The 15,650-nt window shown below is 40.0% G+C and overlaps 1 protein-coding gene and 1 non-coding gene across 11 annotated transcripts in view; both read right to left on the minus strand.

Annotated features, from left to right (window-relative positions):
- The window catches only part of DYNC1I1 (dynein cytoplasmic 1 intermediate chain 1), a 308,417-nt gene that overhangs the window by 85,015 nt on the left and 207,752 nt on the right, over positions 1-15,650 (minus strand). The gene's annotated exons all lie outside the window — the stretch shown is intronic.
- On the minus strand, positions 15,260-15,413 carry LOC116631172. The gene has a single exon (XR_004299117.1). It is a non-coding gene; the product is annotated as a small nucleolar RNA SNORA62/SNORA6 family (small nucleolar RNA).

Below are 15,650 nucleotides of genomic sequence, written 5' to 3' on the forward strand. Positions count from 1 at the left end.
GGAAACCCTCCTCGTGCCAGGCGTCAGACTGGATAGGACCCGTATCACACTGCAGAAGAACTGGAAAATTCCTCTTTCTTTGTAAAAGGAAAGTTTGTTTCCTTTACAAATGTTGCTTATAAAAGGAAAAGAGGCTCCTGCTCCTATTTCAGTAGTCAGAACTAGTAAGAGTTCTACAGAGAAATCAGCACAAATTTATATTTTATTTTTTCATCAATGTCTTGTAATAGTTTTAGATTTGCAGAAAGGCAGTTCAGACGGTATGGTTCCCATACACCTCACACCGTTTTCCCCACTGTTAACACCTTCCCTATTGTTATATTGTGGTACATTTGTCACAACTAAGAAGCCGATATTGATACACTATTACCAAAATCCACGCTTCACTCAGGTGTTCTTAGGTTTTACCCAATGTCCCTTTCCTGGTCCAGGATCCCATCTAGGAGACCCCATTATATTTAGTCATCTTGTCTCCCTAGGTTTCTCTAGACTGACAGTTTCTCACACTTCCCTTGTTTCTGATGATTGCCAAAATCTTTTTAGGTCATGCAAGCATTTGGACAAAAATAAAAAAAAAAGAAACCCAAGAGTTCGAGGTCAGTCGGTGAAAGGGGATTATAACTAACATACACACACACATATTCCATTTTTATAAATTTGTTTATTCCAAAAACTTTACTATGGATAAAGTGAGGTGGGGATATGCCATCATATCTGGCAATAATGCTCACAGAAACGTGCTCAGGTCAAAGAAGCTTTTTCAGTAGAGACTTCTAATCATTTACTTACCACTTAGTGTGTCTTTTCCAGGAAACAGGAAACCCAGGTTGCTATGCCTAGGCTGGAATAGGGATGTAGTGCAAGCTGAAATTGAACTTTTGCTTTACCAAGAAGGACAGAAAGAATAGGAAGAGATGAACATATGGGTTACTTTATATGTTAAGAAACACCAACCTTCTTCAAACCAAATGTCTAAATCCTGCTTAATTAGAAAAAAAAGGAAGTTGATATTTGGATATGTCATGTGTTGACATTCACCCCTTTGATTTATGTGAGGTATGAACTAAAGAGAACAGATTACTTTCCTCAAAAGAGAAGAAAAAGACTTCCAATTTGACGGGAAAAAAGTGTAGGCAGCATTAACTTCAGGACTTGTTAAAACATGAAGGATTAATAGCAAAAAAAAAAAAAAAAAAAAAGGGAGGGAAGAATTGTGAATGTCTCCAGTTCAGTATCTTCAAAAATGTTCGCGGTTTCTGAGAATGGCTCACTGGACCACATGAAAGTGACGCTAAAGGACTCAGCCACACGACTTTAAATCCAGAGCTGGGACTCCTCTACACTTACCATCAAACCATCTTCCTTGAAGTGTAGCCACAAACTAAATTTATTTTTTATTGAAAAAGTACTAAGTCCTTACAAAGACGGCAAACACAGCATTCAGAAATACGGGTCTTCCCCTCCCCCCCCACCGGCCTCCTGCCCAGCCCCCCCTCACCCCCACAACCTTGACAGAGTAAGCCATGTAAAGAAGAGTCAGCTTTTTAGTCTATGAATTCTTCCTTGGCTATGTAAAAAAGACAATGATGGCGTTCAGCTATCGAACACAACAGAACTCAATGATCAGGGATTCTTTCTCAAAAACACAATAGTAAACAGGGTAATCAGATTCAGAACTGTTGCACTGTCAAGGACGTCTAAAAACAATTGCACGATAGATCTGTCTTGCTTTGTGGGCAACCTCTTTCTGAATTTGTAGGATTTGGATTTTGTGCTTGAGATGGAAAAAGGAGGAAGAAAACACAGTCTCCCTAGGAATGTCACTCAACAACACCCTGCTGATAAAATAAATCTCCATTTGGAGGATCCACCAAAAGAGTCATGGAATATCCCACATTAGATTATTACCAAGCCACTTAGGTCAGAAATTATACGGGGACCATTAAAAACAACAACAAAAAAAACCTAAAGTGTTCCAGTCCGCATATGCTCTTCACATGGTTTTTTTTTTTTTTTTTTCCTTTACTGTGGTGGTTTTGCCCGCTGTGATGGTGCATGGAGTCAGGGAGATCATTCTAAATTTAGCAGGAGAATAAAAGAATTTTGCAAAAATAGGTCCTTTCTCATTTTAAAACTATATGGTGACTCCAGATCTCTGGGGAAACACATGGGAAGTGAGGTCCTGCAGCCAAGAAGCAATGTGGTACAAGGCAGAAGCTGTCTTTGTCTCTTTTTATCTGCCTGGAATTACTTAGATATGCTTATGCCTAAGGCACGGAGATGCAGCAGATGACCTCTTGGACTGTGTCTAGCTTGGTGGTTCTATTGATAAACTACTACTTTGAAGTACTGAGAAGGACCAGAAAAAACCGGGTTTAAGTGCTTGCTAAAAGAAGGATGTAAGAGACAAGGGTGAACTGACTTCTGTGATTGTCACCCAAACCCAAGGCCCACCCAGCCCCCAATTTCCACACCAACGCTTTTCCACTGACGATTTTTTGATGTTTAACAAGAGACTCAAAGACTGAGAACGACTAGAGTGTGGAAAGGGATAGAAATCTGTCCTGGTTGTTCATTTCTAAGCGGAAATAAGTCCCCTCTTAACATGTAGGTATACTTGGAAGACCAGAGGATAAATAGGTATCAAATTCCCCAGTGTTCCACCTGAGCTGGTTTTTGAAAGAAGGACAATAAATAAATTCCGAGACAAACAAAACTGTATGAAAAAAAAAATTCCTTTGGGATCAAATGGTTAAATTTGTAGCACTTCAGGGATTGTTCTCTGCCCATTTTTGTCCCCTAGAGGAAAACCCTACCTCGTAAGACTCAGAATGTACAAATTAAAGGCCATTTACATGGAGTTTGAAGTTTCCAGTTTTGGAAAAAGAATGTGGAGTCAGTAGACTCCTGTCTGAGCCATGCCCTTCATTGAATGATATGGCTGATAGTGCTGGTCAGCTGGAAGAAATGTGATCGTAATTTCTAAACACATATGTTGCCGTACACCCAATATGCACGCCAGTCAATGATCATAATGGAGTGGAATACTTTGCTTTGTGCATATCTAAATAAAAATACACAAAGACAATATTTTTTCTCCTTTTCCCTAAAAAAATTGATTTTCTGTAAAGAATAGCAGCAGTTTTTCATAGTAATCTGAATTTTGTTTATAGACTTATGATGATGAGCATTTTATCTTTGGAACTGGTGGCTACTGAGATTCACAGAGTACCTAGTGTACCTCTCTAAGAGTTGAAAAAAATAAGGTGTCCAATGTTCCTAAGGAACCAGGAACAATATGAAACCAGATGATGAAGAGTTAAGAAAAACTTCTCAGCCTGCTAATGAACTCCATCCTGCCCTGGTGAGACCACCCTCCTTTTTAAGTAAGAGGTAATTTAATATGCATCTAACTCAGTTGTGTTGGGTTTCATCCAATCTAAGAGTATCAGTGTGATAAATTATAATGAATTGTCTGTAATACCTCACAAAGTGACTATAACAGACCTGAAAAACAAGATCCCTCAGCCTGATTTTCCAACTCCCTTTGAATACTTTTTGCCTTATTCCTGTCAGACCACTCTGAAACTTGAAAATGTTTCTTCAAGCTCCCTCACACTGAAAGTTATGTGCTTCGAGCTCCATTTGATTAGATCCACAACTGTTGGCTCTCTCTATTAAATCAAGCCCCACACTTGAAAACGACACCAACTGTGAGACCAGCCAAATACTATAGCAAGAGAACTAACATGGCTCCTTTAGTTTCCAAAAGGTTTCTTTACATGTTAATTTCCTTTTGTAATCCACACTGTGTGCTGGGAAGTGGGTTAGTGAAATGGACTCCATTCCTATTTCAGATTTTGAAAGAGCAGCTGGATCTAGGCACCCAAGTGTCTATAGGGTAAATGGGCAGAGATTGGAAAGGGGGTCAGCAAACTCCAGTTGCAGCAGGGGCCCTGTTGCTACGGCTGTGGGACTTTGTCCATGTGACTTAACTCCTTGAGAAGGGTTTCTTCATTTAGGTTAAGAACCACTGTCCTAGGGAAAAGGCCACCTTCTTTTCATTTAACGGCTTTAGGTAGGTTCAGCTCTTCAGAATGCAAAGGCAAGACTGTTATTCTATGGATGATCCATCCTAAAATCAGTAGATGATCTGTCATAAATAAAAGTGATGGGATTGGTATTAAGCTGTTTCCTGTGCTGGTGGAAAGACAGCAGCCTTTAGGGTGACACACAAAATCTATGCAGGAGGGGCAGGATAGGATTTTTTTTCCCCCTATTCATAAGATACAGATGTTGTTGTGTAAAGATTCATGGGCTGGTAATCAAGACCAATTTTCTGTGTGAAAATTCTATTAATTCTATCAGGCTTAATTTCTTCATAGGCAATATAATGGGCATGTTGGACTTGTAAGCCTCACAAGGGCAAGAGGTACTCTTTGCTTTTCTGTGTTGAGCTTTTTGCTTAAGACCATTCCTAAGACCTAGGAGGTATGTGCATTCACTTCCTATTGCTGCTGTAATGTTACCACCCACTGAGTGGCCTTACGATACAAATTTATAACCATACACTTCTGGAGGTTAGGAGGCCTGAAAAACTGAGGGGTAAGCAGGGCTGCATTCCTTCCTGGAGGCTCTAGTGGAGAATCAGTTTCCTTGCCTTCTTTCCAGGGTCTACAGGCTGGCCTCATTCCTTGGCTCATGGCCACCTTTCACCTTCAAAGCAGCAATGACTACTTGAGTCTTCCTCCTATCACATCACTTTGATTCTGCTTCTTCCATCATCACATTTCCTTCTGAGCCTGACTCTCCTGACTCCCTCTTTCACTTCTTAGAACCCAGCCTTTTAATTACATTGGGCCCACCACGATAAGCTGGAATGATCTCCCTTTCTCAAGATCCTTAATTTAATCATATCCGCAAAGCCCCTTTTGCCTCCTGAGGGGATATATCCACCGGTTTCCGGTATTAGGAGGTAGACGTGTTTGGGTGGCCATTACTCTGCCTACCACAGTGTTCAATAAATATCTGATGAACTTGTAAATATCCTGAGAAAATGGTAAGGTAAATACTTTGAATTATTTGTAAGGTTAGCTAATTTCCATAGCTCACCACTAGCCAAAGTCATGGTCACATGTCCACCGTACACTTCTGATCTCTCTCAAACATACAACCTTCATTCTCATTCAAGCTCATGTTTACCTGACCCTGTTTTAGATTCAAAAATGCATACTGGTTCTATTTCATCTGGTAGACAGAATATAATCTGTTGTGACAGATTTTCCTGACCAAGTTAAGTAAATTACTCACTGTCACATAGAGACAAAGATACACCCAGAATAGAGATTTAAAACCCCTTTCCATGTCCCTTGCATCCCGTCTCATGCTAAACTTTCTCCAATTACTATTTCAAAAAGATCAACCAACAAAAAAGAGAGGGTGGTAACCTTCAGGCGGTAGTAAAGATGCATGGAGCACACTGCAATCCTACCAGTGAAAACCCTAGCTTTTCTCTGTGATGAACAAACTCCAAGTCATGTACCTTCCCCCCCCTCCAAAATAAATCCTTCAAATCAAAGTCACGGTCCCTGAACTGCTCTCCCACTAGAGGTGCTACCAACTGCCATGTCAATCAAGATCCATATACCTTCTGTCAAAACTCTTTCACATTTGTCTCATGCCATTAAAAATATATGACAATAAGCTACCTCCAACTGCCACCCAATCCTCCTCCCACCAACACAGGATGATTTTGGCGGGCAACCCAAAGGAACTTCAGTGATGGACAATTACATATTTTCATTTTGAAGTTTTCCATTTTTTTTATGTTATGTTAATCACCATACATTATATCATTAGTTTTTGACGTAGTGTTCCATGATTCATTGTTTGCGTATAACACCCAGTGCTCCATGCAATATGTGCCCTCCTTAATACTCATCATCTAGCTAACCCAACCCCCACTCCCTTCCCCTCTGAAATCCTCAGTTTGTTTTCCAGAGTCCATAGTCTCTCATGGTTCACCTCCCCCTCTGATCCCTCTCCCCTTTTTCCCCTTCCTTCTCCTAATGTCCTCCATGCTATAAACTGTGGAAGGAGCCGAGATGCCCTTCAATAGATGAATGAATAAAGAAGATATGGTCCATATATACAATGGAATATTACTCAGCCATCAGAAAGGATGAACACCTATCATTTGCATTGACATGGATGGAACTGGAGGGGATTATGCTAAGTTTTCCATTGTTTTGAAGCAACTGACATTTTATGCCTGCTAGTTTGTGTCACTCTGGCAAATTTCTACCAGTTCTCAGTCAAAACAATTACAGGAACCCTGTCTTATCGTTGACTTAATTGTAGCATTCAGAAAGGGATGACAACCTATTGTATTTGTTTAATGCCAGCCCTATCAATGTATCATATAAAACTGGTATCAAAGAGTAATTGGGAATAATTGTAAATTAATGTAACACTGTACTGTAAGTATGTTGACAGTAAGAGATAAATAATGAAAACTAGATTGATATGCAACAACACTTCAGAATTGGATCCCCCCAGGCATTTTCTTCTTTTACATGTGGCAACAACATTCTATCAGTGCATTCTATCAGTGACAAAGTCCACAGATTTACTTACTGATTGTCTTAAGTACAAACAAAATATCTCTCTGTGGTCTAGAGGAAATAACTGTGCAAGACTCACAAGGTGTAAATTCTCCTGAATGATTTTTCCTGCAATTCTAGTGGGTCACTAAATATTTAGCACCTACTGTTTGCACATATAAACTTCCTGAGTTGAGTTTAACATAGCACATAGCTCTCACTAAAGAATGTGAATTTCTATGGGAAAATCTAGTTCAAAGGTAAACAAATCTCTACTATGTATTTTTCCCCTTATTTTATTCTATACTCTGAACATGAGCCTTAAAATGTAAAGAAACTGGGCAAACTGATATATATATGGAATTAATAATATTTACTATCAAGAAGCAGGACAAATAAACACAAAATAAAGTTAAATTTCTAAATAACTACTCCTGGAATCAGAAAATGCCATAACTTGGTGGTGATAATGTCTTTCACATGGAAAATACAAGGTACTGTGGAAAGTTCCATCTATGTCTATGTTGGCCAGCTCAAATGCAGAGGTGAAGAACTTTGTCAAAAGGCAAAACAAACAAAAAAAACCCCCCAAACCCTACATCTTTTTAAGGCAATCAGACTCAGAAAGCAATAAGTGTTTCATTTTCCTGTATAATTTGAGTAACTACCTCAGTTTCTTACCCCGCCCCCCCGCCTTTTCAAAATGTAGACAAGGGCTTTAGCTAGTTGTCTAAGTTGTCACACATCTGGAAGACTATTTTAAAACACATTCAGAATGTTTTGACTACATGATGCCAAGCATCTGGCAATACAAACTTCTCTAAGGTATTTTTCTTCTATAGGATTCAGTCTGTGTAGACAGTCATTGTGCCAGGTTTTGAACTACATGTTTTATTTGCAGAATGACAAATATATATATGCAAAGGTAAGGTTTTCCTTCTGCTTTTGATTTAGGTAAATTTAACTTAATGATGTTAACAGAGTTGCCATTGATACTTGCATCACTTGAACTACTGTCTGGTTGTGCTCTCCCCCTGTCCCGAAAAGCCCTTCAGTGGCCTCTACTGGTCAGTTCCTCCCCAGGAACATTCTCTCCCAAACGGACAGCATTCACTCACTTGTCTAAATAGTAACTGACTTTATTGGTTTCATTCCACAGCAAGGATGAGGGAAAGTGAGGTTTCTCGTTTTCCCTGTCTAATAGGAACCAGCCTTAGGAATACCTGTGGTTCACCAACCATCCCCAAACCATTTGCAGGATCTTGAGGTAGGAGGTAGGTATTCTTCATGTGAGGTCACCTCCCTCCTAATGCAAGCTAGCTCAGCCTTCCAAAGGCTGTTTCCCCCAGACGAACCTAACCATCATTTTATCTCCACTCCACTTTCAATGTTTCACACTAAGTCTTAAGTCAGATGACACCACCGTGGGGGGTGTTCTGGGTAAAATATGCATTAATTATTTCAGTTTAATAGCTTGTAATCTACTACAGATCATTCATTCTTGCTCTTGACCTAAGAGAAGAGGGATAAATTCCTCACAGGCCAAGTACAGACCATATTCATCATTGTAGCCTTGGCACCTAAGCAGGGTGCTAGGCACAATAAAGGTCTGTTAAATTGTTCTGGATAAAATGCAACCTGCTTCCGCGTTGAAGTAAAGACTGCTACATTTCAAACCTGAAATAAACTTAGCCAGGCAGTCGGGTTTGAGCCTAAGCAGTGTTCACAATTTAGAGAGTCATCAAGAGCAGACTCATGGGGTGGGTCTGCCAGAACTCTATTAACATTAGGGTGCTAATGGTCAACTCTAAAGACCAATGGCCTATGTGTTATGAACTCTGGAGACAGTAGAGTACCAGCTTGCCTTATTTAGGTGTCCTTGACACAAAGAACATTCTCTTTGGGGAGAGAATCACTCTGGAATATGCCCTGACTGGCTTGTTCTGGAAGTTACCAGGCCGTTCAGGGCTCTGGAACATGATCTGCGACAATGGCTGCGCAGCAATGGAAGCCAGCATGTGGCCATGAAGCTTGCTCTAGAGGTGAGTGAGGGCAAGCCCTTGCTGTCTGATGGGGCGGTGGCAGAGGGGAAGGCAGCAGGGCTTGGATGCTGGGGTCCCAGCAAGTTGCCTATAGCATCGCAGCTAGTCCTTGTAACCTTATTCGTGAACATACTTGTGACCTCCTCTGGGAGGGGGCCCGGAAAACAAGAGGGAGAATGTGAAGAGCCCAGAAATCTTAAACTGCAGATGAGGTGAGAGCTACAGAGGTATGGTTTACACTGTTAACAAGACCTCATTAAACCAGTCTGGTGTGGCCCAGGAAAACCAGGATTTGAGAGATAGATGGATTAATACATAGATAGAGGAGAGAAAATGAATTCAATGACATCAAGCGATATAATATTTTGCTATTTTAGAGTATATCTAATAGCATATGGTATTGCTATTTCTCTTTTAAATATATTCTAAATCAAGTATTTGAAGCAGTTTTATAATCCTTTGAGCCGAAAATATATCTAAGAAACATGTAGAAAAATCTCCAAAAGGATTAATAGTTCCAAGGTGGAGAATGTATTTTAACTCAGAATTCCTCAAGAAAACCGGCCTTCTCTGCAGGTTTTACAAATCAAAGCAATTGGTGGCTAATCTTTCTAACCTTTACTCAGTTTTCTGTCGATGAAAAATCAGAATCAGGGATTATTACTTTTATAAAGGATGTTTAGACATTTCAGTGACATGATCACCATATAAAATATAATTCAAATGATCTCAGTTTAAACACTGACTTTGACAGTTAGTAAAATCATTTAATTTTCTACTATGGAAACTATTTTAATCATTTTAACCTCTTTTAGATTATATCAATTCTTTGAGATGAAGTACGACGGAGAATCAAAATAATCTTTGGAAATTGAGCTCTATTGCAAAAATGATTCCCATTCTTCAGCAGGGATATTAATGGATAACCTTTCGAGGGCCTCTTGTATTTCTCTTCTTCTTCTACCTCTCCCGTGTCACACAGCTCAAAGAAAACCTAGCTCATGAGAACAGACTTACTTAATGGTCCCCTTCCCGCTGCTTTCCCCCATCCTCTTTCATTCACATTCCCAACTTTGCATCTCTCTTCTCATTTTCCTTTTTTCTTTCCGCGGAATGACCACCTCAAAGGATTAATTCAGAACAGGCAGCAGAAAATGGTAACAAGAGTGGGCAAATCAGGATGTGGATTTAAAATCAGGAGGTATTTTAAAGGAGGGGAGTTACTCAAATTAAACATATGTTAAGAATATGGGTTTGTTGTTCATGGCATACCTGCTGCCTGCGATCCCAGCCTCCTCGGACCAGCCTTCAAGGGCAGAGCATTCCCTAGCAGAATAATAAATAGAGTGGCTCAAGTGAACATGGATCTGGGCAGCCCGGCGAGCTTCCTTTCCTCTCGGTCTGACTTCACTCTTGGAACACAGGTGGTAACTGAACTAGCTGAACTACCGACATGGGTTGTGGCCCCTCGGGCTCAGAGCCAGAGAGAGAGAGAATAGAATTCAGGCTCCAAGTAATCAGGCTTCGGGCACGTAACAATTCTACTACTCGGTCTTGGCATTTATACCAAACTTGGTTTTAACTGATATGGCCTGTTTCCCAAGGCGTCATCTTTCTTACCTTGTTACATGTGAACGAGGCAGCCAAAATCCATTGGTCTTTTGAGAAATAGGCTGTACAGATGCTTAGAGTGTTTCTGTTTGGGCTGACCTGCCATCAACCTGAGAATAAGGCAAACTGTCCTCTGTAGGTAAAAACGAAGAGCCTTGTCCTATTTCTATGCTTTCATTATATGTATCACCCTGTGCAGCTCTCTGCTGTCCCAGGATTATGTACCCAAATATTATTGATAGGAACCAGTCACACTTATGCTCACTCAAGGGTTTCAGCAGTAACGATGCAGAATAGCAATATATTTGCTCATATATATCCTTCCTTGCTTCAGACGAGTTATGAGGTTGAGAGCAGTAATTAATATATTTCTTACTTGAATGCACTGTACTGATAGACAAAATTCAACAGTCTGGGATCTCTAGGGATAAGCACCCATGAAATGGACATTAAAAAATCCATAAGGGTTTTGAGTGAAATATTTTTAATTTGGTTTTAAAATAATATATGTCCAAGAAACTCAAGACCCCTCTTTCCCATTTGTTTTGATATTATTCCTAGGACACAAGAGCTACCTAATTAGCTGTGAAGTTACCACAGAATAATAAAGGATAACTGAATATAATGAAAAATAAAAAATAAATAAGTAAAATTAGCTTAATAATTTTTAAATAAATAAACAATAACTGGTTTCCCTTTACATTGACTGAAAAGTGGTACTCTCTAACTAAATGAATGGAGCTGGGGAACAAATGATTTCCGAGTCCTTCCAGAATTTCATAAATGTCCATTTATGAAGTATAATGTACAAACAATAAAACCTTTCTCACTCTTCATTAAAGCAATCAGGTCCCTGACATTTGATGACCAGTTCAGGTTATCACATAGTCTTGGTGCAAATATATTTTCATATTTCTGTAACGATGTCCTAAATCAGCAGAGAACCTGATACATGAAAATTCCTATTTAGACAAAAAAATAGTTTGGAGGCTGTGCTTATTTGCTTCTCAAAAAAATTCAGTTATCAAGGTCTCCTCTAGTGAGCCATATCTGATTAAGAACTGGCCTTCTTCCTCCATGTTGTCTGAATTTGTGATGTTTTGTAGAACTTGGCTCAGCTGTCCCTCTCCCAAAGGGGAGAACATATTGTTAATGTTCTAAAGGCAGGAGGTTTGTGTTAAGCCTGTCTCAGCAACTTCAATATATAGATGGGAAAATCCAGTGAAATCCAGTTCCAAAATGTAGCAAGTCCTCACAATTTGAGCAAACACATTGAAACAGGTAAACAGCCTGATCAGAAGTGTGGCTTGGGAGGTGGGGGAGGGGCAACAGGGAGAGCACAGGTAGAACTTGCCTTCCACTGAACACCTTCCCCCAAAGTGAAGTCTTTTCATTATTTTAGTGGCAACAGGTTGACAGCACCTTGTTGCGCCTTTAATGGAATGATGTCAAAGAAAGCCAGGTGAGGACAAAGATGGTGAGACACATGAGGAAGGTGGTGGTGGGGACTGTATTCATGTGCTCATTCCCACTCCCATAGCAACCCAAAGCCAGCTGCCTTGTTGGAGAGACTGTTCCCCTGGACATTCTGGGGTGACTTTGCCTCTGTCTGTGATGCATAATCCTTTCGGATGAAATGCCATTCTGCTGCAGGCACACTGGGAAACCTGGCAGCACTGGCCAGAGATGGGATGGTCTGCTCTGGGACAGGAGCAGGAGCAAAGTTCAAGAAAGGCAAGATGATGACTTGACAGCGGAAGATGGAAAGGAGAAGAATTCAAGAGAATTCAGGCATTGAATAGGTGTTTGACCCAGAAAACCATGAAGTTTCCTTCAAACCCTGAGATTCTACAAGTCTATATATTAATAGGTCTAATGGAAGGAGTATTAACTCATGTATGAGAAACAATTTACACACGAAAAACAAAAGGGAAAGCAAAAAACCTCTTTCTACTCCCCACAGAGTAGGACATGGCTAAACTATCTTAAAGTGGTCATTTGACTTAGTTGGGGATGCATTTCCATTTAAAAATGATGAGAAGATGAAACAAAAATATAATCTCTGGTTACAAATACTAAATGGGTACGGATGCAGAACTATGGATCGGCAGTTAAGATTGGCCAATGCAGTGCCTCTGTTGCTCAAATGAAATTCAATTACATTTATGATTGAAATCTCCATGAATCCACACAAAGTCTGTCCACAGGGTCTGCCCTCTCCAACATTTTGCCGTGTGTGCGTGCGTGCGCGCTTGTGCGTGCAACTTTGCTACTAACGGAGCACATTTGCTTTGACTGTGGAGCTCTTTCCAGACATCAAAAGCCACAATTCTAGTTTTCATACTTAGAAAATGCTCAAAATGTGTTTCTTTCTAGGGGAACTAAATAGTGTGCCACGTTTGAGAGTCAAGCCCTTTGAAGCCCATCAACTGTTGCTTGAAACCTCCTGATTCTATTTTTGTAGGATCTTTGTCTCGTATTTTCTGAAAGGCCTTGAGCTCTTGCATGAACATTCTTCTCGTGGCAATTTTAACACAGCTGAATGCTCTCATCTGTGTGGCAGGTAGCACCCATGATAATATACATCATTACATTAATAGTGTTCCCACACAAAAGTTCTTTTCCAGGACTTGTTCACTGGCTACCCCACTGTGGGATCAGAGGGTGGGATACTTTTGATTTTAAACACAAGGAAAGGGACAGTGGGAGCCAGGCTTTTAGTGATGGAGCCTTTTGGGCCCCAAGGGGAACTGTTCACATCTCGTGCAGGAGAACACCGTGTGACATCACTGTCCACACAGAGCTCCCACCAGGATTAAAAACCACAAAGAAGGCAAAATAATTTACTAAAACGTAGACCAAGAACACTCTCTTTAAGAAATAGTATGTGCAGGGGGGAAAGCTGAAGGAGCCAAAGGGAAAACTCGTGTGCAAGCTGCTTATCTGCTGTTCTTAGCAAGGTGAGCAGATCCAGGCAGCACTCTGTGGGACATTGTGGCCTCTCTCTGCTTCACGCTCTGGAATTTTTTTTTTTTCTGTTTTTTTCATGCTGTCTCTGTAACACAACCTCTTTACATAGTTTATCTCAGGAAATGACAATTGGCTGTCGAATCCCATACAAATTGATTGGATATGACAGCTCAAAGGAATAAATATTCTGCAGAGAAGAAAGTTTTTACTTATACTCTTGTATTTTCAATCTTTTTTTACCCCTTCTTGCTTAATTTTATTATTTCAATTAGATCATTTAAAAATCAACACATCACATACCAACCTCCCCTAAGAGCAATCATAAGATTTGATGATTTTTCTGATACACAGGCTAGGGTTTCAAATTTGCATTATTTTATCTACTGAATTAACTATGAATTCTAAACCAAACTAATGCTGCCATGTGTTTTTAAACATCTCTAATCTAAACCATCTGGAGAGGCATGGTTTTGCAAAGGCATCCTTTTCAGGACACTCTGTGGATTTTGTCACTGCTTGAGGTTTTGGCAAACCATCAACATTACTATAATTCTCTTTTATGAAATATAGCTTTTGACTAGGATTTTAGAGTCTTGTGTGTGTGTGTGTGTGTGTGTGTGTGTGTGTGTATTTATACGAGTGTGGGCACTTGTGTACAATTTTTGCTCTTGTCCCTTTCTCTTTTCAGAAGACCATAGTTATAATAAACTTACTTTATTTTTTTAAAACTTAAAGTAATAAAGGTTTTTCTTGTATATAAAGGATAAATTTAATTTCACCTAACATAATGACAGACCAAGTTATTAAGAAGTGGAGAAGTACTTTTGAATAATGCACCTTACCGGACGTAGGTGCTGGAAATGCTTTTTAAACAAGTCATCAGGAGAAAACATGTCAGCTTGAGAGACCACAACAAAAAATTATAGATATGAAATGATTACAGCAACAATGATTTGTGGTATGTGAGGTATGAGCTCAATACATTTATGCAGAGATTATAATTAAAAAATGGCTAAGCTAAATCTTTTGCTTAAGAAAAGCAACACCCTGTTTAATTCTTTGGCTAATAATGAACATAGCATTTTAAAATTATAAATCAAATATAAGCATGGTAAAAGCAAAGTGTAGTAGACTACTTGTTATAACAAAGGTTAAAAAACATCCCCCAGAAGTAAGGATGATGATTCTACTTCCACAAATTCTCTTCAATAATAATGCCTTTAAGGAATTTTGAGAATTAATCACAAAAATGGAAGGGATAGCTTTTTGCTGAGAGCCACTAATCTGAACTGAATTAAAATGATAATGTGACTATTGGGGACTATGAACATCTCTGTAATTTCTTAATAACATGGTATGTTCAAACAACCTCTTTCATCCAACAATATTAGGCAACTTAAAGACACATACATATATCAAAAGGTTTTGGTCAAGTTTGCGGAGGGGGGGGGAAAGGTCTATTTTTAAGAAACAGCTGGCCTGAAGTCCAGAAGTGGGTCTGTGCTTAGAATATAAAGATGCCAAGACATTGCACGGCACCCCTCACAGAGGTGGTCCAGCCTAGAACACTCTCGGTGGGTGCTAACATGGCCTGGGGCATTACTACAGCCCACCTTCCCGCTGTTCATGGTTTCCCTTCCTGGAATGGGTCCTCCATATCCACAACTCTGAGGGAGAGGGTTGCCCTTCTGAGACTTTCCCATTTCGTTTTTCTTTTCTTTCCTTCTTTCCTTCCTTTCTTCCTTAGAACTCCTGATATTCTTTTAAACCTGCTTCTGCCTATATTAAAATGTTGTATTATAAAGGAAAAGCACAATCTGATATTCCAGAGAATGGAAGCTCCGTGTAGGGTGGCCCTGGATCATATGTCTTCAGGAGGGACAGCTCTTACCAGGCATGCTAATCTGGTCTTGGATGAAAGTAAAACATGTGTCAATCCCATCTTCCTTATTACTCTTGCCCCAGGGTCTACAGAGTGGGTTCAGTTCACTTATTGCTATAGACTGAATTGTATCTCCCCCCCTTTTTTTTTTTACTTGTGGCAAGAATTACTATCAAACTCCACTCATTGGACCAGAGACCCTTGTGTTGTTAGCGAAAGACGTGCTCCTCATATAGCACACTACCTCCACTTGTGAGTTCATCGGCCAGTCAGTGGCCTCAACTCCAAGCTCTAACAACGTGCAGATCCCTCACAAATTTATGTTGCAGCCCTACCCCTCAATGTGTTTTTATTTGGAGATTGGGCCTTTGGCAGGTAATCAGCTTTAGATAAGGTCATGAGGGTGGACCCTCATGATGCTATTAGACACCAGAAGAGCTTGCTCTCTTTCTCCCTCTCTCTGCCAGGTGAGGACATATCTAGAAGGCAGGTGTCTATAAACCAGGAAGAGAGTCCTCACCAGAAACCAAAATGGCTGGCACC

The sequence above is a fragment of the Phoca vitulina genome, unplaced genomic scaffold (assembly GCF_004348235.1).
Source record: "Phoca vitulina isolate PV1807 unplaced genomic scaffold, GSC_HSeal_1.0 scaffold4, whole genome shotgun sequence".
In the NCBI taxonomy this organism is placed as follows: Eukaryota; Metazoa; Chordata; class Mammalia; order Carnivora; family Phocidae; genus Phoca; species Phoca vitulina.